General features: G+C 44.0%; 1 protein-coding gene across 2 annotated transcripts in view; it reads right to left on the bottom strand.

Annotated features, from left to right (window-relative positions):
- CFAP20DC (CFAP20 domain containing) overlaps nt 1-24862 on the bottom strand; it is a 2832435-nt gene that overhangs the window by 722089 nt on the left and 2085484 nt on the right. The window lies entirely within an intron of this gene.

Genomic DNA, 24862 nt, shown 5'->3' with positions numbered 1-24862 from the left:
CTCTTACCTGTCTCTGGCATCCCCCCACATGCATGAGTTAAAAAATAACTGTTGTAGTGTAAGTGGCCCTCGCAGTGCTCGCCAGGTACAGAATTGGAATGTAGAACGATAGTAGTGGAAGTTTGATAGAGACAGGGGCGGAAGATGGTCAGAGCGCAGACCCACTGGTGGAAATAAAGATACATAATTCTTCAATCACCCTGCCAGGAAAGGCAATGGGTCTAGGAAAACCCAATCCTCTATAAATAACCGCTAGGTTAGGTGAAAAAAACTACAACACAAGGATAGGTGGGCAAAGAAATGCTGGCGTATGGCCCCTTAGTGATCAGATATTATATAAATATATGTCTTAAAACAGTCACAGTACATAAGCAGCTTTATATTTTATAAAAGAGGATAAGCAACGCATAACACACTGTCAACATGTCAAAGGAGCTGCATGTAAAAACGTTTGAAAAATAGACCTTCACTATATGTATGTATATAGTCCATATAGTGTGCATTTTATAAAAAGCAATATTTAAAACGAGTCCTTACTTAAAAGGACACCTGGCCAGGGCTACCAAAAAGTCCTTCCTAGCTGGCCCACACATGCCAGCGATGGCCAGACATGTGTAGCAGCAGTGTGAGGGGCCCCTGAGGGGAGTCCTGACGTGGCTGCGTATGCAAGAAGGGGCCCAGCACTAATTGCAGGCGGCTTCAGTAAAGGCTATCAACTCGGGCCGCGTATGCCAGCATCTACCTGGGGATTTAATGAGGGCCTGATGCGGCTGGGGGCCAGCCCAGCAGCAATCACACGGGGGCCTTGCATAGTCTTACATGCAGCCAGGCAGGCGGCAATGTTTGTGCGTCACTATCCCTACGCACGTGTAGTGCTAAGAAATGTCCAGCCCAATGGCGGTTAGCAGGTGGCGCTTCCCTTCATCAATGCAGGATCGGCTGGAGAAGTGATTCGACGTGTGGTGCCCCTCCTGGCAATCAGGCGCCGCTTTCAAAACTAGGAGTTGATTGTATAAAGGATGCTGATTGCAGCGCCGGGCCGGCCCTCCTGAGTGGCCACTGAAATAACGGCACACCACTCGCGCCTTGTTGAACACTCCTTTGTTTACTTTTGACGGTCACCGCTTGCTAAAAATACATCATTTGTATTCCGACTCCTGACCTCACCGAAAGTGAAAATGATATTTAATTACACATTTACAAACGTACCTATCTTTACAACAATTGCAATGATGTAAGATATTGGAGGAATGAGACCAAAGAGAAAGTTGCCTAGGCAAGACAGGAACAAGAATCGACATTTCATAATTATGTGTTCAAGGAGGGGTGCAGTCTAGATTTGTATAGTTGTAAACTGGCTACACCTACAAAAATAAAACTTGTTGCAAATAATTTTGAAATGTAAAATGTGCAACACAATGTACTGAAACTTCTTGTAGGCATAATTTATGCAATATGTGTATGTGATTGTTTGAGTCAATGCCCTCGTGGCCATAATCAAACACCAGGCTGTGAAGAATTGCCATCTGGCAAAGGTGCAGAGTCGTAGCTTTTTAGATTTTTAGTACATAAAATTATGTGAGTGATTCCTTCTCCAAAGAGGTAATCTGCTTCCTAGGTCCCCCATTGTCACAACTCCATGCCAAAAGCATAGTGCATTGTGCCCTGCCACTTCAGTAGCCTGATCTGCAGCACCCACACTGCTTGTGGCGCAGAGCAGGTTCAAAAGGTCACAGGATGCCCACTCAAAGTCACTGCAGCACAGGGGCAACATTTAAGATATTCCCCCTGTACCAAAATGAGGATCATTCTAGTTGCAGGGTAATCTCCAAGAATAAACTATGCCTGAGTTTAGGCATAGTGCGTGGGGCTACTTCTGATCATGGCCGCCACACCCCAATTGATATTGTACATCTGTCAGCTCCTGTAAGTCAGCTCTGCTGTGTGAAGGAAACGTGTATAATTGCCAGATGAGCCGATACTGCCACACGGCAGGACAGAAACCCAGAAGACCCAGCCTTTCTTTGATTCTCTTTGGAAGGACCATTAATCACCATTCTCAGAGACAGCCACACAGCAGACAGCTGTCCTGGGCCCAGGTATCAGGCGGAGGAGCCTCACACCAGGGTTCTGCATATACAAAAGTCTTTTTTGTCATTAGGAGGGAATGGGGCGGGAGTAGGATAGGCAGGAGTACTCTGGACACTGGAAAATACCTTCAAACTTGTTTCTCATTGTCTATCTGTCCCTTTCCCATCTCCTCCACTTCCTCTAGAGCAAAGCACTTTGGGTGCAAGATCAACAGGGCAAAGTCCACTTCAGCCAGGAGCAGGCATTGGTCCCCTAAGGCAAACTAGCTTTAGACCAATCACCTTAAGACTTGTACCCTTAAAAGAAGGCGTCTTGCACCCCTTCAACAGAATTCCCTCAGTTCCTCAGGAACCTTTAAGGCCAAAGAGATATTCTGAAAATTCTCACCTGGACTTCCTTTGGGCCAGTTGCACTGTCCAAAGCACAAAGGTGAAGCAGGAGCCATCCAAGACAGAAGGAAGATCTGTCCCCTAACCACTCCCAGGGCTCATCGGGCGTGACCAGTGCTGTGGACCATGACCAGCCATTCTGCAACAAATCTTCTGGGCCAGAAGAGCAGACCCTGGACTGCGATATCCTGTCCTTGAGTCCTTTGCAAATGCCTCACAGTAACCGGAGGGCCAGACAAGCCAAAGCTTCCTGTTCCCCCACATCCTGAACGATACGGAAGGTGCTGGTGTCTGCATTCCTCCAACCATCCAATCAATTGCACTGAATCTAAACCAGCTTGACACTGTATCGTGTCTTAGTGAAGCACGTCACCTGCTATGGCCAAAGCGACTGCTCAATGCTGGAACCCGCACCTAAACTCTGGCGGGTCACTGTCCGACTCTACTCGGGGGTTACAACCACAGTGCAGTGCAGCTAGCCAAAAAACCGCTGACTCATTGCTAGCACATCGACCCAACGGTGATCACCACTTCATGGATCATCGCCTGCCAACTCAAACCGCTGGAGCATCTCTCACTGACTTGTTCCAGCGGCTAAAGCACAACTCAGCCTATCCAACTGCAAAGCTTTCTTGGGACCGCCCCTGCCGGCATCATTAGAAACACTGTCATTTGATCGCACATAGCACCCACATTCGCCCCTATGTGGAGGCCGCTTGCTGCCAGGGCCCCACAATTGTACATGCCCGACTGAGCCTGATCAGCTTGCATCAACATTTGAAACCAGGTCTAATGCACCAGCTGACCAAGAACTGGAACCAGGTACTGTGACACTGAACTACCCCCCACGGGCCACTCGGGGTCTAGAGACTGGTTAGGTCATGGTCGCGCCTGTTTTTTTACCCAAAAGCCTTTTTATGGTAGTACCTTACATACCATCCATGAAACTGTGCTCAGAGTGCAACTTTCTCCAGCCTGTCGCATCTTCTCTTTCTTTCTTTGGTGTGGGTTTTGGTGTAGTAATTCTTTTCGTTTTATTTGCAGATGGTGTGTCTTATTTAAGTGTTTATATTTTATAGAACATTGATTGGACATTCCCTTTATTTTGGACTGTCAGACTGTATTGTTTGGGTCACAACTGCTTAACCTTCACACCACTCTCAAGAGTATAGCCTTCCATCTGCCCACGTTAGCACAAAAGGCAAAGGAGGTATATCTCTTAATTGCCCCTATCTAACCTTTATGATTGTGTTGTGTTTTGGTTTGTTGAGGTGCAAGGGCTGAGTAGGCCATTTTATTCTTATTCATCCTTGTATTCCTGCGAGGCAGAATCCCAGAGTACTTGCAGGCAGATCTTTAGCTACATGATACTCATATTTGTTTAATGTTGTCAGCTGAGTGAATTCTAAACCAACACTGTGGTGTTATGCATTTCATAAGACTGGTACACGCCAATCTTATGAAAGTTATAACAACACACCAAACATGCCCTATATAACTAAAGGTAAGTCCAACTTCTGCTATTCAGGATATGGGTGCCTGTCTGTACAGTTGAATTCTAAAGAAACTTTCAACAGTAAAGAGACGGCCATGTGCAGAAATGTCCTGTATAACTCAATTTCTATTCTCACATGAGGAACCTTTTTGGTGATATCAGTTGAGGATACACCCACGACCAAACATTGTTTAATCAGTCCTTTAGGACGTGTTGCATAGGTGTGTGAAGCAACAGAGACCTCGAGTTCCTCTACTCCGTTAATTTGAAAATGGCAGGTTTCTGCTTCACCTATACCTTTTACTGCGCCACAAAGAGCATCTGGTTGGAATGGTTTTGCATTCTCTTGGTTGAAATAAATGGATCCAGAGTCCCAGAATAATTTTCAAGCATCACACGTCGGCTGCAACGGACCGTCTGTTGCAGCCGATGCGTGATGCTTGAAAATTATTCTTTGGATGTGGGATTATAACCCAAGACTGACTTATACTGCAATTACGCAGATGATTGGACCTAAAAGAAAGGAAAAAGAAATAGTCCTGATTTGAGAAAGGCACAGCAAAGTGCCGAAACACGTGTCATCATAAAGGGCAACAAATAAATAAATATTTCAGACAAAACATTTAATTGGTACTCTGGATCCATTTATTTCAACCAAGAGAATACAAAACCATTCCAAACAGATGCTCTTTGTGGTGCAGTAAAAGGTGTAGGTGACACACAAACCTGCCTAACTAAATTTCTACTTTCAAAAACCTAAACATGCACCAGGTTATATAGATGGGCTAATTCAGATCCAACCGACAGTCAAGTATGGGGTCCCCTATAGTGCCATTCTCTCTTAAATGACCCCAACATAGCCATCCATCAGTAAACTGATGACACTCAGGTGTGCCTTAAGGTCATTGATCCATGGAACATTGCTTGGTTTTGTGAATGCCTGGCTATGACCCAAACATGGATGTTAAACCCTTACCTTAAATTGAACCCGGCCAAGACTGAATTTATCCTCATATTCCCCCCACCAAACAACAACGGCTGGATAACGTGGCTGGAAGGCTTCATCCCTTAGCCGTCAAACTCAGTCAATCCCTGAGTTCATTGTTGACAGTAACATTTCCTTCCAAAAGCACACAGCCAAAAAGGCACAAACCACATGGTTACGGATCCACACACACCGCAAAATCAAACCTTTTAACACCCCAAACTAATTTTATAAAGTGGTCCAAGCCCTCGTTATCTCACATCGATGGGGGAAATGCCCTCCTTAGTGGGTTTCCAGCTGCACACCTGGTCCCCCTCAAAGCAGCACAACATGCTGCAGCCTACTTCATTACAAGTGCCCTCAAATGCGACCGTATCTCTCCAACACTGCGCACACTCCACGGGCTCCCGCTCCTCGAAAGGTTCATATTCAAAAATTGCATTTATCACCTACAAAGCAGTCTTCAACGGAATACCAACATACTTGGTGAATAAACTACACATGTCTGGAGACTGTGACACCTAATTTAGCAAAACTATCAAAAGGTTGGAGTCAAAGCTAGCCCGCAAAGAGAAGACTCACAAGCAGTCCTTCTCCTGCCACTCTGACCATCTGGAACTCAGTCCCAGTAGAGGCTCCAAGTGCCCCTACCATCCTCCAGTTCGGAAAAACACTAAAAGCATGTCCCTTTTAAGAATGCCTGCCAGCCAAATAGAAATGCCGCTCTTCCTCCACCAAGAGTGCTGTATTACTGTATAAAATGCCATGCCCAATAGTGACAGAATCCTGTTGTAAAGCACTGAGGTTTGTGCTATAAGAAATAATATAATAATTAAAAAAAAGTGAACAGGTTGTGTTTGCTGTGTTGTTAAAATTTCATAATACAAGTGTGTTACAGTCTTAGGAAGGTATATCAACACAAGCAAACACATCCTTTTTAGGTGAATGGAAGTAGAAATAATGCTTTACAGGACATGTTTGGAGTATCTGTATAGCTGAATTCTAAAGAAACTTTTAACTTTATAGTTAAAAGTTTCTTCATAATTCAACGGCCATTCTTATGAAAGTTATAAGAACACGGCACACACGCCCTGTTTAGCTGAATAGAAGTAGAAATTCAGCTATAAAGGATATGGTTGCTGTGTCTGTACAGTTGAATTCTAAAGAAATATTCATCTGTAAAGTTTCTTTAGTATTCAATTGTATAGACACACTAACCATGTCTGGAATCGAGAATAGTGAGCGGGGAGAGATAGAAACACATCTCTCGAGGTCTGCATTAATATGGTTCCCTACTATTATTAGTCCTCAAGCCTCTCTAATCTTAATGTAGCCTCCCTGACCCACTCTCATTGTTCTCATCATTTGCTCCTGCCTAGAGATGGCCTTGCTTACAGATACTTACTTCCCTGTCTGACTATTGGACTGTTATTCGCCTTCATTCTCCTTCACCTCATGTCTTCACCATCTGATGTCCCCACCTCCTCCTCTTCTGTACCAGCTTTCTTTCTTGATGTTACCCTGGTCTCCTCTCTTGATACCATCATCTTTTTCTGCACCATCTTGACCTCCAACTCTTACCACCTCCAAACTACCACCTTTTCTATTTAGCTGTATTACCTCTGAGTTATCAACGCTGCCTTGTGATGTGCTATCGTCCCCTCCTTTTAACCACCTCTGTAGCACCTTCGGAGCAGATATTTCCACATTCACCTCATCTGAACCACTTTCGTTACCAGTGGTTACCACCTTCATCTCTTGCTGACTGCCATGCTTCCTCCAGCATGCTTGGATATACCACCTCCTCCTTCAACGTGTTAGCTCTCATCTCCTCGTCCTGCCCTTCACTTCGGGGCACCTCTCCAACCTCATTCATCCCTCTAGCCTATGCTTTCCCCAACCGCTGCAATCTCAGCCACTGCCAAACTAGAGCCTCGTACACCTCCAACACACACTCCCTGACTGGGGTCTCCGGTTTTAATAGCATTTTCCCTTGTGCCCATGTTAGGATTTAGTTGAGTGTTTTCATCAGGGTCTTGTAAATGGGGATGGACCGGGATTTGTTGTCACTCCTGGGTGCACCTGGCCTCACTTTAGGCTTATGGGGCCGGGCCAAGTAAAGGTCTCTGGTGCTCAAGGAGGGCCTCACTGGCTACTTAAAGTGAGTTTTCAGATATTGCATTCATTATAATGTGGACTTGTAACAATGTGTCAAGAGTACGTTTCTGGTGCTCGTTGAGCACCTCACTGGAGATTGGAAGTTGCTCTTATGATAGCGTAAGTTGGACTGTGATACTAAGATCATGTGAATGGAATTAACTTTGATTACAGGGTCAGGTTTATTCATCCTTTCTAGGGCTTTGTTTCTACCAGGAGAAAGCTGCAGGCTTCTTCAGCTAAGAAGTCTTGCATTACAACTGTCCCACACAGCTTTCTTAGGAGACTAATGAGGGTAAAGGCAACCATTACATTTTGGCCCTAAATCACTGGGGGCTGAGAATGGTCAAGGCTACGAGGTTGTCCAACATTGGCTTACTGTTCTTCTCAAATGCCCTGTGATGTGTACCAATGGAATTTGAACAGGGGATCCACCCCATCCTGCCTCGGGCCCAACATCCACTGGCTCAGAGTTACACCTGCCTCCTTGAGTGATCCACTCGGTGGTTCTCTAAGCAGGGGACATCATCACAGTACAAAAAAGGGTTGAATATAGAGGTTTACCATAGCAATGATAATGAAGCTTACAATTCACAAACTAGGAAGGTCTTTAATTGTTTCTTCAAAGTACATTGAAGTCTAAACATGCAAGCATTTGAACATCTAAGATTACATTTAGGCTGATTAATTAGCAAGGATTTGAAGTGGCTGGTTATGAAAACATCTCTGAATGTGAACCACACATTTAAATATAATTTGTGCTGAAACTTCAAGCAAATGATGTTCCGGAAGATGGGCAAGCTTGGGGACATTTGTGCATGGCTTGGTTTTTTAACATTTGAAGTTTGTTAATAAGCATTTTTGAGCATTTGTCCACTGATGAGTTACAGGAGTCTAATTTGAAACTCACTAGGACTTGAGCGTTATGGCATAAGGGCACGTTTGTGAGAAAATGCTGTATTTACCTCAAGAGGAGATGATAATATGTAGTAGAACTAACAACCAAATGATTATGCACCGAAATGCCCATTAAAACATCATAGAGAACCCCTAACGATTTAATTTGATCAATGATAGTAGTCTCTTTGTTTTCGATCTTTGTGTGTGGATTTCCTACTATCTTTAGGCTGAATTTAGTTCTGATAATTGCTTGTTCCGATTTTGGAAGTATTAAGACTCAGCAGCGTTGCTCCATCCATTGTTTAATTGAAAATAATACAGAATTGAGTTTAGTGACATTGTGGGATAACTCAAGGCCATCATTATTACTGTATTTTGCCCACATGCACCTTGTGCCTGAGATAGACGATAGAACTCTGACCAATCAGGCACTTTAAAGACTTGACAGTGAGCTGAGCCTGCAGCACTCTGCTGAGGTGGCTCAGATGCTCTTCTCAAATGTTACTGACGACAACTAAATCATCTAGGTACACAACACACACTCTCCAGGCCTCTGAAGGCATAGTTTACCATCCTATGAAAAGTGCCAGGTGCATTCTTCAGAGCAAAAGACATTACTTGAAATGGGTAGAAGCCTTTTAGGGATGGTTAATGCAAATTTTACCTTAGCAAGGTCAGATAGAGCTATTTGCCAGTAACATAAATTAAGGCCAATGGTGATTAAGAAATTGTCTGTACCCAGTTTGTCTACCAGGTCATCAGCACTGGGTAGAAGGTATGCATCAGTCTTTGTGACTGCATTTGGTGTGCTATAATCCCTAGATAACCTAATTTCCTTAGTTCTCACTTTAGATACCAGTATGCCAGGACTATGGTCTGATACCAACACCCTACTGAGGTATCCCTCTGTAGACAAAGAGTAGGCATTGTAAAATGAGATCACACTCTCTCCTTAGGGGCTCCTACAAAGCACACATCATGCTTTTTTTTAAGGTCTTGTTGAATGTATCAAGTAAACGGTTGGTCTGGGTCTTAAGCTGTGAATAATATGTAGATTACTCCACATTCTATCCACACTTGCTTCATGGTTGTGAGACAGGAAGTGGGATCCCATGTCTGAGACAGCCCCATTTGGGAACTATCTCCAGGCGAAGACACCAAGGGCAGCGCTGTCCACTGCTCTGACAGTGACAGGCCTAAGGGTAACTTGGTTGCATAATCAACAACCACCAGAATAAATCTACTTTCCAAGGAAGTGAGGCATCAATGAAGCCAATTATGTTGATCTTACCTTCTGAAAGAGAACACTGACCCCTGAAAGTGGTTTATGGGGCCCCTGGCACTTTGCCGGAAATCTGGCAAGTGTAGCGAGACAAGCAGCATCATTTTATTTCATTTGGGCCAACGGATGTAAAGCTGTGACATCCCTTTGGTTGTCTTCCCAACAAGGTGCACAGCCACAAAATGTACCAACCCTACCAAAAGATTCTGTGCTTCACTTGGGTTAGCCTTTCAGACTGGTAAGGTTTCCTTTCTTTCTGCTAGACGTTTATGTAGCTCAGTCTGATTTCCTAACTCATGGGGTTCTTTCACTACAGGATAATCAGGGTCTTTCTCTAAGAAAACAACCCCCGCCGTAGATGCTGACTCAGGTTCAGAAGGTGAACTTACCCTTCTTGCTCCTGGATGCTCTGAGTTGCCCCTTAGTCTTGGCACCTGTAAGGAATGCATGGTATCAAACAGTGAAGACGGACACAAGTGATCACAGTTCAATGATGTTTATTGTACTTCAAATGGGTTGGTTAAACACCTATCTAAACCTAAAGCTAAGGATGGGAGCAAGCTACGACCATCAAAAAACAATAACCCAGTCCTAGTCCAGTCTCTGTCAAAAAAAGGGGCCTATACTAATAAACCTATTGCCAATCCTTACTTCTAAATAGAAAAGGATGTGGGACAATGGTGTATACAAAAAGAAATGTGTTCAAGAAATATGTCAGACGGTTGAGCAATTGGCTACCCTTCCCCACGTTTTCAGCACGGGGCAGGCGGCACGTTCGAGCTTCACTCACACCCTGGCTTCTTGGGCCATGAGGATACAGTTCAAAGCACAGACATCAGGGTCTTCTGCCAAAGTCTCTTTTCCAATAACAGTCTCTTACTGCAGAGGGTCTGTTGTAACAAACAAAGTCTCAAAGTTCCATTCATATCAGGATTTTCACATGCCCAAGTTCTCGGTTTTAAATGTTCATCATGGGTCTCCCTCTTCAGGCTGATATCCCTGTTTTATCTCAATGTTCTTAATTGGTCTCCCTCGTTCGGGCTCGCAGCATGGATCTACCTCGTTCGGGCTTGGGTCCCCTTGATATGGATCTCCCTCGTTCGATATCTAAATTGAAGACTTTCGAATCTGCAATAGGTTTTGCTTAAACCATTGCACAACCACTTTGATTCAGTTTGCACAATTGTTCTCATATCTTCTACTTTAATTTGTCTTGGCAGGATACCTCACAGAGACCTTCGATTGAGCACACGAACATTGCTGGACCACTCTGTCAACGGTATTGTATCTTTCCTTCTCAAGCTCAAACATTCATCAGCAGTTTAGATTTACTAGCGTCTTTCATCACACGCAATCAACAATGTCTGTTGCAGCATTTTATGTACAATGTTGCTGCTTGCAACCTTGACTTCAACACAGACCGGTCTGGCATCGATCTCCCCAATTCACCTGCTGTGTTGATCTTTCTGGCACTTCTTTGTTCTTGGAGTGAAGAACGATACCATGGCAGCTGCTGCTTCTCCTCCCCTCCTTAGTCAGGTACGTGGGAGGGCCTTCGGTATCTCCTACACAAAATGCAGGATTCTTCAGTCTGTTTTCCTGGCCTTATACTTTCTGCCTCCCAGGTTGCTTGAAAGTAATGGCATCTTGCCAAAAAGGTCAAGGGTAATTCCCTTCTTACGAATCCTTCTTGGTTTGCCATTTCATCCTCCCCTCATTCAGATTCTGACTCAAAGCTGCTGTTTCTTCGTATGCTTTGCCTTGCACAGAGTGTGCTTTCCTGCTCCGGCTTTTATCTGTGTGGGGAGGTTTAATGGAAGTCAAGTGTGAGTGATTGTCAGCAATTGCTTGACCTCGCCTGACCACAGTAGCAGGACATGTCAGATATACTGCTTGGGTGTGAGTCTGTTTTCTCCCAGAGCAGGCTGTCCATGTGAACGTGCTGGAAAAGGGAAAGGGGGCAAAGCTCTCACGCATCCTACCTGGCAGGATGGGACAAAGGTGTTGCAGTGGGAGGGATACTGGGTCTCGCCATCCGGCGTCCCACTCCCACTCCCCAAAGACCCCCACCCAGGTGATACTCCTGCACTGATCCACCCCCTGGTTCTGGATCCAAAGGTGATGGCTGTGCCCCGTCCACCTGAGAGATCCGCATGGACTAGCGGGTGAGACACCTTCTGGTTTCTTACACAACCCTATCAGACTGGGAAGATTCAAAGTCATAATCCCATAACCCCTGTGCATGCAGATTCTTTTTTTCTGGGCAGCCACCAAGTCTTTCCTGCTCATCATTCAGCCATTTGGGTTGCATTTCCTGGGCAGTGTGGTTTATAAGCGATCCAGGAAATGTGGTCTGAAGACTGAATACCACTGGGACAGCTTGCTAGTTTATCCCTTTGTGGGCTGTGAGCTGCGATCACAGCAACAGCCAGGGGAAATCCAATATTTACCACTCACTGCACATCCATGTTGTTTCCCAACAAACCTATAGTTGGGCCATTGTCTTGTACAATCATGAGAATTGTGTCAGACTTATCTTCTACTTGGAAAGTTATTTGGACAAGAGGAAACGTTCAAGTGGGCCCACCAACTAGCATCAAGGTTCGAGAGACACTGGGAGGTAGTCCTCTGGGTGGTTCTGTGTTTTGGTCACCCCTGTCCTGCTTGACCATGAGTCTCTCAGACCAGTAGTCTCCTGCCCATTGATAGAAATACTCTGAAGGTAATTTTTTGTGTTTCAGGGATGAACTATAAGAGCAATATTAAATTGATCCTGGCTGCCAGGGAGAATTGAATTAATTCTGTGGAGGCCTCAATGGACTCTACCTCAAGCAGGTTGGTAGGAGTTGTAGGACATGTGACGTGTATCCTTTTGGTATTCCCTTCACCTTCCAGTGGTCAGAAGAACCACAATCCCACAGATAAGTGGGAATTAGGAAAACATGGTTTCTTGACCTACTGCTTAAACCCCACTCCTACTTGGTGAGCCTATTTAACTGTCAGTGTTAGACTTGGTGTACCCATCACTCTTCTGAGGCGCCCCTTTCCTGGATGCCTTATGGGATTACTAAGAAGTCAGCAGAGGTTTAGGCTGATTAATTATCAAGCAACTTAAATATGAAGGGGCTGCTTATGAAACCTTCTGTGGACAAGAAGTGCACATTTAAATATAATTTGTGCTGAAACTAGAAGCAAAATAAGTTCCTGAAGATGTGTAAAGATATAGCTAAACTGGGGACAATTGACATGTATGTGCGGCTTGGTTTTTTAACATTTGAAGTTCATCAATGAACATTTTGGAGTATTTGTCCAGTTTAGAGTTACAGTAGTCCAATTTGACTAGGACTCGGGCAATATGTTTAAAGGGCAGTTTTGTGAGAAAAGGCTGTTCTGGGGAGATGAACAGGGTGGTTTAAAGGTACAGAAAAAACTTACAGACATATAATAAAAACGTGTCCACCGAATATATACTCTTCGACAAATATATTCATTATAAGGACAAGGCAAAGCGGGGGTTTCCAGCTACTCTGTAAATTCTTTTTCAGAGGATGGAGCGAACTTTTAAAGGGTAAGTAAGGGATTTCCCATCTTTTCAGAAAGGGAGTGAAAACTGAGCTCCAAAGAAACGAACGGGACACGAGTAGGCTGTAAGACGTTGTCTGATGAAAAGTCCTACCAATGGGCAGCCCAAGTTTGGTTCAGATCTGAAGGAGCGCAGAGGGGACTGTGGTGGGTCAGAAGAAGCACACAGACTCTTGCAAAACATTTAAAATGTGCTTTTATTAAAGAAAATGTTAAGGCCTATCTCTACCTACTTCAACGAGGTGTTCCCTAGCTAACAAACTGGCTAAGGTCAGTGAATGTCTTAAAAGAATCTGTCTACCATCCAAACTAACCCTAACTCACTCCAGCACTATTTTAACAATTATAGACATGAGAACGACTCCCTCTACTCCTAGTCTTGTTTCCTGTCTTTACGCTTTCCAATCTGAAGGATTCTGAAAAGTAACTGTTTCTCTGTGGAAAGGTTAAGGGTATCTCCCTCCTTGTTTTCCCTTCTCGGTTTGCCTCCTGGAAAACGCTAATCCTTTGCCTCGCTCAGAGTGTGCTCTCGTGTCCACCTTTTATCTGTGTGGGGAAGTTTAATGGAAGTCAGGTGTGAGTCGTTAACAATAATTGCCTGTCTCTGCCTAACCACAGTATAGGGACATGTCAGCTGTAATTCTCAGGAGTGAGTCTGTTTTCTCCCAGAGCATGCTGTCCGTGTGTAAGTGTTCATGTAGGCAAAGGGGCGCGGGGGGTAAAGTCCTTAAGTATCCTACCTGGTAGGAAGAGGTAAATGTGTTACAGGGGGAGGGATACCGCGTCTCACCATCTGGTGTCTCACTCCCACTCCACGAAGAGCCCTTCACCCAGGTGATCCTTCAGCACTAGACCACCCCAAGGGTCTGGGTCCAAAGACGATGGCAGTGCCCTGGCTGCCTGAGAGAGAGAGACCCCTGGCGACTAGCGGATGAGAGACCTTCTGGTTTCTCAAAGTACCCTTCTTAGGGTCCGTAGGAGTTTTACCCTTTCCCCTCTCTGGAGACTTCTGGGGAGGAGCGGCTGCTGTCCCCATTCCAGTGGCATTTTGCGGAAGCTGTGGCAGCTACTTCATGCCATGACAGTAGAAACACAAGTGGGCAGCCGTCGCCGTCACTGTGGACACCACATTCGTGGCCAGGCCCCCTTTTGACGAAGAAGTAGTGGTCGTCGGCGAGGTCGTCGACATAGTCGTCAATGGGTGGTGGCCGGAGCCTTCTTCAACATGGTTCTGACCATTGATGACAAACTTGTTTGGCCAGTTGAGCTTCCGATGCAGATGGTATTTTGGGCAGCAAAAGGCCACCTCTGGATCTTTCCTTCATCACCTTGTCCACTGTTGGTAAGTGGGGTTTTGAAGGAGTCAAGGACTTTCTCTTAGAGAGAGTGCCTCTCACTGGCAGGCTCGCTGTAGAAGTCGTTGGTGATAGCGATCAAGTATTTCCCGAGCTGGGACCCGCAGCAGCGGTGGACCCAGTGGGATCAACAACGTGCAGCCTTGCCTTCTTTTGTTCGGGCGTCCTCATAGTATCTTGACCACTTTTCTGAGGGAGTTTGTTAGTGGGACCGGCCAGTCCTGGGGGAAGCATGACAATGCCCGGAAGCAGAGTCAGAGGCCTTGCCCGATGTGAGCCATACTGCCAACCTGCTGTAGCAATCCTTCTATGTCTTTTCTGAACACCCACGGCATACCTCGCATCCCTCCTCATCACGGTCCAGATGCAGGCAATAAAGACATTTATGGTGTCCATCTTCGACGTACACGTTCCTCAATTCACATTTCGCTCAGAGTTTGAAGAGGCATCACTTCTCCTCGGTCTTGGTGGAAAGACCAGGCCTTCTCAAAACTCGATTAAAGATCTGCGATATAGTGTGATCTTCACTGACAGCGGGTCCCCGCTGCCGGTAGTCAACCTCTGGTCGAAGGATCAGACAAGAATCGGTCAAAAGTTTTACAAAAATTTGCCAAACACTTTAAATATGAATAAATTGCTCAGAGAGCACTAAGAGGACTCCTAACACTGAAGCGTGCAGTAAAAATCTGAAGATAGCCTCCGGGGGGGGGGGGTTTAGGGAGAGAACTGTCATTGGACGGGGGCAGTAGGACCCAAAGAAGAGCGACTGGTTGACAGGAGAAATACAGTTTTCAAGCTAAAGTGAAACCCTTTTTTCTTTTATCGAGGATTCCCAGCCTGACGATGGGGAATATTCATGAGCATGTGAATCCATGCAAGACCCCATGCTGGAGAATTGACAATACCAACTGTGGTTCTACAAAAGCCACGGCATGGCACTATTGAAATTAAGTTGGGTTGTTTTAGTACCAAAGTCACTAAGATCTACTGATCCTCTCAGACTGTTAATGTCAGGTTTTGCAAAGTAACACACGTGGAGCTCATTTTAAACAAATGAGTAATGTGCCCTGCACTTTTGCACTCCGCCGTGCAAATTGAGTAGACCCTGCCTGGCATGCTTGCTCGCATTATGCCTTCCATTAACGGGCCCCCACATAAAATGAGCTACACAGTGTTTTTGTTCATGTGTTTATACTGTTTGTAGCACATAAAAGAGCTTAACCCTCACAAATGTGTCTGCCCAGAACTGCCAACACGATGTTTGTATAGTAACTGGGCCTAATGTGGGCCCCAGTCTTAGTCCAGCGAGAGATTTACATATTCCAAACATATGATTTTCTTTTACAAGTTCAGGGACAGTTCTTCCCATACAAGTGACTTTTTTAGAGAGTCTCAGCCAATGATTTGCTGTTTGGCTAACACGCGATATATTCAATTAGGAGTTGAGTATTGCATCTCAGTTTTCTACCCAACAGTTCGTACAAAATACGCAATTCTTTGCTTGAAGGTCCCTTGAGGATATCAGTGGTGTACCGTTTAGATGCATGTATACTAGAAAATATGATAGATGTATATTTTAGGCCACAGTGGATTGACCACTTAGAGCATGCAATAAAACAAATTCAACAGACTAATATTGTTGTCTTTTTCTAAGCTTAAGGTGTTGTTCACTATGCTCCTTATCGCAATTCAAAGCTGAAATATAATAAATATTAAAACCTTTAATCCTTTCTAAAAAACATTTGCACTCGCCAACAGATCTAGCGAAGTGCGGCAGCCAAACAGGAACACACTCATTTTCGATTCTGCAAAACAGCACGTCCTTTGTAAATTGAATGTCTGGAACATTCGCCCATTGAAATGATCAGATTAGCAAAGCATCCCTGTCTGCTCTATACAAGTGTAAGCTACGGCTGCTAAATTGCATGCATTTTTTGCTACAAGTACCAGTTTCCTAACAATAAAGCCGTACGACCGTGCATCACAGCCTCAGTATGAAAAGCAATTTTGATTTTGCAAAATTAGCTAATCTTCTCTCCTGCCTACCCAGTCCATTTTCTGGGAAATGCTATTTTTTTTTCTCCAAACGGTTGATAACAAATCACAATGCTGTGCAGTGAAGGTATTATTTCTGGAAACTGTAGGTTCTGTAAATAGAAAATGGCCCCGCAAATTGCCTCGCATGCAGAACCGGTCAATGCAGAACAAAGAAAATTAATTACGAATTTCTGCCAGCTGCAGTGAGACTTGATGACTCTGTTTTAAACATGTCATCGGGGCTGTACAACTGTACAGCAGAGGTCACCTAAATGATCCTGTCATGATATGTGCCATTTATCAATTTCACATAACGTGTCTTTGTGAATGATCTGGTGGTGTCATTTAGCAGCAACGTTTAATTGAACTTTGCATAGGCTTCCATTATCCTAACATAACATCTGGTAGCAAGTCAGCTAATTTAATTATCATCGAATAACACCTCACTGAATTTATGAGATGTCACTCAAAAAAAGAAATATATTCATTTTGACTCAGAAGCCCAAAGTTATTATGCCTCAGTTCTGTAGTAAAGGACATCGGGGAAGTGGCTGCCTTCATCAGAGTCCTGATATATATGTAACGTTAATTACGGGGTCTTTCTGGCGCTAAAGGTATTCCCATTGTAGTTAGCTGACAGTGAAGGAGAAGAAGTCCAGTCCTTGTCTGGAATTGAAGTAGGGACTTTTATGAATTGTGAATGATTCGGAAACTGTTGCATTACGGTTGGCCCTAGGGTCATGCATCTGTCAGCAACATCTGGGACGGCAATAGCAAAGGGGAACATGAAAATGTGACTCTCGCCTACAGAGACAATGTGAGAAATATATATGTATTCCCTGAAAAAACGTTAGTTTAATTAAGAGACAGAAAAAAAGTCAAAGTTCGACAGATGTGGGCAATGACAGCAATCTAAGCTCATACACCCTACCCCATATATGATACGCATGATGGCATTTCTGAACTCATGTATGTGCTCATGGGCTGAGCAATGGTGGGTAGGCAGTGGAGGGGGCAGACTCCCAGTGTTGTCACTTCTCACACCATCTGAATGTCATGATTTATGTTGTGATACTTAGCTTACTTAGCTCTCTCTTAACTAAAGATTTAACTATACATCTTCTCCAGGGCCCACTTGCCATGGGCTTTGGAGACTTTGGCCACTGCCTACTCTGCAACAATTAGGAAAAATGACCATGTCTCACTGGTCATGGCGTTCGGCCGTGGCCCATATCCCCTCACTAGTGAATAACCAGGTCTCACCAACCATGGTCTTCAGCCATGGCCATTGTCCAAGTTGCAACAATTAGGCTAAAACACCATGGGCTGCTTTACCCTGCAATAATTAGAATAAAAGACCATGACCTCTGGGCACGGCCGTCCATATCCCAGTTAGTAGTAAATATCCAGGTACAACCGCCATTGATTATCGGCTGGGATACTGTCCACGTTCCAACAATTAGGCAAAAACACCATTGGCCACTGGATAAAGCCAGCCTTTGCTACCCTTTCTTTCATTTTCACAAACTTTTCCAATGAGAATCGTTTCCATGGCCACACATTTTCTGAATACCCAGTCTCAAAAAATGTTCCACAGAACCACTGACACTAACATGTGCACCTTCCTCCTTTTTAGGTCTACCCACATTCTCCCCACTGTGTAAATCCCTCCAAAACCTCTCCTATTATCCTCCTTTCCTCGCTCTTACCCGTAAAGTACTTATTATTCTGATTAGATCCTGCTATTCTTCAGCTATGATTCCTGTGGTAGAAGCGAAACGACTGAACTCAAAACGGCTCACCAGCCTTCGCCAAGGTACCCAACGACTCATCTGATTCTTTTTCACCCTTATCTTCACCCTAATGTGAAGCCACCCACCTTTCCCGAATATACTTTTGAGCACTTTTCTGCATGTTCCTATTGGATAGCTGGGAAAACTCTTGCATTGGGCAAATAAAAAGTTATGATGACTTTTCATTTGTAAGAAGGCTCAGTGCTGCAATGTACCATGGGAGAAATATAAACGTCTTAGACCAGGACACCCCTTTCTCTGCGAAAAAAGCGACAGGATGGTGTGACAAATCTACCAAGGGGTAGTTGCCCCGTGTGAGACTAGGGAGGTGAGCCTGCTATGCAAAACCCTTCCTAGGGGGTTGGACAAGCAGGAACTCACTGGGAGTGACTCCCTCTTAGGGGACACAGACTCCCAGCTGAACAAGGTTATAATAGCTCCCTTAACCCAAATGTCCCCAGTGTTTTCAGCATATATGGGCATAGATGATAATGTTGATAGAATGAGGCCTTTACACATGTTTGGACTGGTTGCTCGAACATCCTCGAAACTGAAGTGCCAGGACCAATGGGACTTTGTTTCTCATAGAAAGCACTGACATATAAGGGACAAGACCCATACCTGGAGGAGGAGATGAGCTGAAGAGAATCAATCCAGCTGGAAGGAAGCTATGCAGACCGGACGCGCTGCTACAGCACAGTGCAACACAACCTGGAGGCAGGATCACAATGTGTACCTGGTGGGTGGAGAGCTCACACAACTATGTCAAGTCTAGTATTGCCAGGGGACCGCAGCAGCAAGGTCTCTACCAAAGCGAAATCCGCCCGCATGTGACATGGAAGACCGGCATGCTGGAGAAGCGGCATATGACGTTCTGTGAAGGAAGAAGCTTCTGCCGCAGACAGAGTGACAGCCTCCACCTGAAAAGGAGATTGCGGAACAGCAGGTATGTGGCACCCGATAAGGAGATGGTGGAGGATGGTGTAGTTCCACGGCAATCCACGAGAGACTCCGGAATGTCAGGGCTGCTCAAGTAACTCACAGGACTCGCAAACCTAGCGAAGAACTGAAAATACCACGCAAAGAAGGGGTACAAGAATCCCATACAGAAAATGTTATTACTTGAAACCAAGAGATAAAGAATCACTGAAAGGGGGTGAACCCAAAGTTTATAACCAATAAACGGGTACCAGAAGAATAGAGGAGAGGAGAAGACCCAAGAGGTGTTGTCTGCCCGAAGGAGACATGCAACGAGAGGCAAAGCTCTAGCCCAGACAGATAATCAAAACCAATAAGGGAGTATGGAGAACTTGAATCAGGGATTTGAACCAGAGCTTGCAGGTCCATGTAGGACCACAACATATTAGCCAACACAGGAAATGGAACCGACCCAAAGGGGTGAGCCAAAGGCAAAAATAGAACCATTTAAAGGATAAGATCTCTGAGCAATGTTATTGGCCAAATGGATAGGGCATGTAGTTTAGCGCATATATTGATTGATCACTTTTTTTTCCAATACATCTTACCTTCTTTTTACTGCCATTTAGACATGCAAATCGCACTGGACAAAGCGACTTGTTGGAGGAGTCGAAAGCGGCTGACCGTGTTCTCGTCTCAATCCCGATCACGATCAGTGTGGCTTGATGCCAGTATTACCTCGTTGCCAGGTCCTTTCCCCTAGCCATCACTCGTGTTGGTCTGTGCCACTAGGAGGCTGCAAAAGGCTATTCTCCAATGAATGCTGTGTTTCATCCTGTTTCTCAGCTGGTGACGAAGTAGAGTGGCTGAGAAGCTTGGTGTAGTGGGAGAAGGGAGGAGATGCCCCGGCAGTGATTTTTGGCTAAAGTAAGTGCTGTTGAATCTCCACTGATTAGTTATTTGGCTGGATTGTTTTTGCTCCAGCAGCTCTATCAGTTACTTCTCACTTCTTGCACAGTTATGAACCATTGCATTCGGTTCTTGCCTTTGTTTTTTTATTTAAAATGCTATAGTTTATTTCTAAACTTTTCATTTATATACAATTCTTAGTTTCCATGAGCATATTAAAGCAGAATTAATGCAAAGTCTAGAGACTTGTATTCTCTAGTTTCAAGTCTTTCTTTAGAATTCTTCTCCAAAATTGAATGATCGTGAATGTCATTTTGTTGTTGTTGCCTGGGAGAATTTGGTCCCATCGATCTTTTGCATCCAACTGTGTCATGAGTTTCACATACATTTCCCTGTGGGTGTTTCTCAGGTCGGACAGATCCTCACATTCCATTATTAGATGGCAGAGAGACTCAGGATGCTCAGGATCTTTACAAAATCTGCAGTATGCTTGTCCAGTCAGTAGTTGATTTATTTCCGTCAGTCATTTGCGGGTTGGCAGCAAATTAAGGCGTAGTCGCAGAAATAGATCCCAGATGTCTTTGTCAGGGAACAGATTCAAATAGTTAGGGAGCTGATTAATCGCCCAAGTCTCTGATATACAATTGAGATTCATGCGATATTGGGGGTAATTCATGGATTATTTGCGCCGAAAAAAACAGGATTTGTGTGCCATTCTGCCCGCAAATCCCTGTTTAACAAATGTCGATTTGCGGGCAGAATGGCGCACAAATCCTGTTTTTTTAACGCAAATAATCCATGAATTACCCCCATTGTGTTTTGGCTTCGACTGTATGAATCCAGTCATTGAGCATGATTTTTATTTTCGCGTGCTGTGGGCGATGGATCAGCATTTCATTTGAAATTTCGGATTTCACAAGTGCAAGTTCCATGATTTTTTTTTTCAAGTTATTTAGAGTGGTTGTATTGCTTACAGATGAGTCGCTTGAAAAATTTCCATTGCTGGGACTTTATGTGTTAAGAACCATGAAGGCTTCTACTTAGATTGTTTCTTGGTTAACAGCATGATCTGCATTTTCTCAATATTGATCTTTAATTCGTTCAGCGTCATTTAGTCTTCGAGTTGATCTAAACATATCCGGAGCCATCTCTGCGTGTTATCGAAGATCACAATGTCGTCTGCATACATCATCTGTGGGAGGGCTGTAGCGTTAAGTTTCGGTGGATTTCAGGTCGGAATATTCATGTGCTCATCAAAATCTAAGGTGAAAAGATTGAAGAGTATTGCTGCCAAGGGACAGCCCTGTTTCAGGCAGTTTGATGTCGTTATTGGTTTAGAAACTATGCCATCCGCTGTCATACGTATTTCAATACTACTGTAGGTATATAATAATTTGACCGGCTCTAAAATGTCTCGGGATTTCCCCAAGCTTTCAATTTAGACCAGAGCGCTTGTCTATTGATCATGTTGAAGGCAAGTTTTAGATTGACGAAGACCGCATATATTTGAATTTTTCCTTGGATGGCGTCTTGTTTTAAAAGATTTAATAAAAGCAAGTTGCGATTGGTACCAAACCTTTTGACAAATCCAGTTTGTCTTTTTGCTTGTCTGTGGTTGTTAGCAGCCCAGTTAGATAGCTTTTGCAGTAGGTAAACAGAAAACACTTTCCCAAACGGATCAAGTAGAGCAAAGGGACAATAGTTATTCGGTTGCTTTCTATCTACCTGCTTGGAAATAGGGACCAGAATTGCCGATTTCCATGTTCGAGGTACAGCATTTAGTTCCGAAATCAGGCTGAACAACTGGATCCAAAGTTTTGTCCAATGCTGAGGGTTCTGTCTGATAAGTGCATTAGATAGCCCGTCGACGATGGGAGCACGAGAAACATTTAATTTGGATATTATTTCAGCAATGTCCTTTTGATTGAACTCAAGTGACCATCTGTGAGGATGTTTCTCCACTTCTACCTTCATATTTGAGTCGCATATTCTATATAGTTACGTAAAATGGGTAATCCAACTGGATTCGGGTACATGCGAGATTAATCTGTCGCTGGAACTATCACGTTAGTTTCGGATGTTCCATATGTTCCTGCCGTTTTTATGAGACAAGGCTTTGAGCTTTCTTTCTGAGTCCTGTTGGACTAACAGGTATCTATTGGTTTTACTCCAATGTTTCACCTTTTTGATCAGGAGTTGGTTGTTTCTTTCATGGCTTTTGATGATTGTTTTGATATTCTTACCCATTCCAATTCATTACATTGCGTAGCAAGGAAAGTTTCCGGTAGTGAGCTTGTGTTTAGACGTAAACTCATTCGTCTTTCACCCATCTACACTTTTGGTAGCGTCAGTTTGATCTTATTTGATGTTTTGATGCCCAAGTTAGATGTTGCATCCAATGGTCACTGTTATTGGAGTGAATGGTAACAATTCTCAACAGAGTTTGTGTTATTTCTCGAGAGGCATACATGTGGTCAATGAGTGCCGAAGGGGGGCCTCTTGACCAGGTCGGCTGCATTTTCCCTTTCTTATTCAGCGATTTGGTTATAAGCAAGAGATGTCGGCAGTACATCTCTTTGGTCCAGTGTCTTGCTCTGGGGGTGAGGAAGCATGGATCTAGAAATTTCCCTTGGGGATCATATAGGTGTAAATTTAAGTCTCCACATATAATGAATTCTGTTTTTTGAAAGCAATCGATGGTGTTGTCAATAGCTGTAAATACGGCATCTATAAATACCTCGCTGTTTAGCGCTACCGGATTCCAATATTCACAATTGTCCAAATCTTTATCAGTTGGTAAAGGTCCATGTATTTCAATAGAGGGACCATCAGATTGGTAACTCATGGTAGTGGTTTGACTCCAAGGATTTTCATTTCTGGATTCCAAGATTCCAGAAATGGTTCTTGCCTTTTTCTTTTTTGCGAACAGTGGGAGTTGCAGTGACTGCAGGGCTGCTTGCAGGGCTGTTTGCCCTTTGCCCTTTGAGCTGCCCTCAGCAACTTTTTCGAGTCTGCTGGTTCTAATCTTTATATTGTTTTAGGCCCTTTGCCCTTTCAGCTGCCCTCGGCTCACTTTTTTGAGTCTGCTGGTTCGTAGCTTTATATTGTTTTAATCAGCACTCGTCTGCTGCACTGCTCTGAGGGTGGTAATTGTTGGGTGGATAGCCCCCTGAGCTGGCAGTGGACCATCTTTGCTGGGGGAGTGGCTCATACTACACACACTTGACAACTCCTGCATGGGAGCTTGATGCTCAGCATAGGAAGTCTGGTATTTTCTAAAATCTTCCTTTGGTGTTGTGTGTAATAGTTTGGGCTGGTGGCTATAGGCATACAATTTCGCTGATATAAGCTTGCATTGCTGACTAGCTATGCCCCCAAACTTCACTCTCACCCTGTATGGGGCACAAAAAGAAAACAGCAGTTCGGTTTCGGTTAACATCCATTCTCCTACTGTGGTCGCGCGAATGCGGAAAAAAAGAGGACTATTAAAATTTCATCAAAGTGTAAGGAAATAAAATTGAGTAATGACCGAGATCAAATTAAAATCACTGAGTCTTTGTTTCCCACAGTAATGGCAACAAATGCCCTATGGCAAACAATTTGGAAGCCCTCAACATTATTTTACTTACTAAGAGTGCAGCTAACTCCATGGTGGACAGAAACTCATTACCTATTACCTTGTTTATGAACTCAAACATCAATCTTTGAGTTTGCCTCCTCTACCTAATGAGGACAAGACGCGTGGCAGTATGGTAGGATGTGACAACATTATTGGTTGTAGTCTATCTGTTACTCCGGACCCATCACGTTTTGCTGTTGAATCGACACCATCTCTTAGAGATGGTATCTTGCATGACGGACAGTTTTGTCCCAGGGATTCAACCACATATCCTCTTATTATGACAATGATTTGTTTGGAAGTATTGCTTTATCCCAGGCACCTAATGAGGATCTGATATGTACCACCAACAAATTGGATGAGATTGCAGCCACATTAGATGCTGTTCTCGTCCTTTGTTTGAATATCATGAAGGAGCAACTTGGCCTAAATTCAATTGTCGCAAAAATAGTTGACTTGAGTCTTCATAATTGTGATTGCAACAATTATGTGGACTCTAATAGAAGTCAGGTGACTGAACTTGAGGCATTGGTTGGAGATCTTTGTACAATTATTATGGAGAATGACCAAGTGGGCCTGCAAGGTTCTATAATGGACAACAAATCGAATAAAAGTAGTGTCATTGTGGTTAATGGGGTGCCGGCTGCCACTAATGATAGTCTTGTGAGTGAGGCCTTTCCTTCTGATAAAAAGCAGGGATCATATTGGAAACGCAATAATAAGACTTGTGGTAAAAACAAAGCAAAAAGGTGTAAGAAGGTTACATTGAAGCTGCTCAAAAAGAACAGCAAATCTCTGGCTCATACTAATACTAATACTAATGACAATGTTTATATCAGTGTGGTTAGTAGGTTGGAGGCAACTGCTGATCCCAAAATTTCGGTTAAAAAGAATGTGGAGGTGGAAAAAGTGGATGGTCCGATGGATATGTGGATTAAAGATAATTAGGGTTGCAAACGTAATATCTATGCTAGGCTCCCAAATTGTTGCCACAGACTGCCTACTGAGTCCATCATCCTTGGCATTGATTACTATAGCAAAAACATGTGGGAGTAATGTGGCTGCTAATGCAATTCAGAACACTCCAGAGTACGCTAACATGGATAACGGATGCTTTAGCACAAATAGTACACATACCAGTAATAATTCATGGGAATGGGGGCAAAGAATACACACTGGGTAAATCAATGAAACTTGTGGAGCTGAGGCAGTCGGATAATAGTCCGTTTCTCCACCATAAAAGGGCATTGGAATTGTTTCATTTTGTACCTGAATTACGCACGATTACTTCTTATGAAATTGAGCTTATTGGCCTGCCTGATCTTAATAGCCCGGAAAATTGTGATATTG

The sequence above is a fragment of the Ambystoma mexicanum genome, chromosome 2p (assembly GCF_040938575.1).
Source record: "Ambystoma mexicanum isolate Mex_15411 chromosome 2p, UKY_AmexF1_1, whole genome shotgun sequence".
NCBI lineage: Eukaryota > Metazoa > Chordata > Amphibia > Caudata > Ambystomatidae > Ambystoma > Ambystoma mexicanum.
The sequence above is the reverse complement of the archived record's forward strand: the minus strand, read 5'-3'. Positions and strand labels throughout refer to the sequence as shown.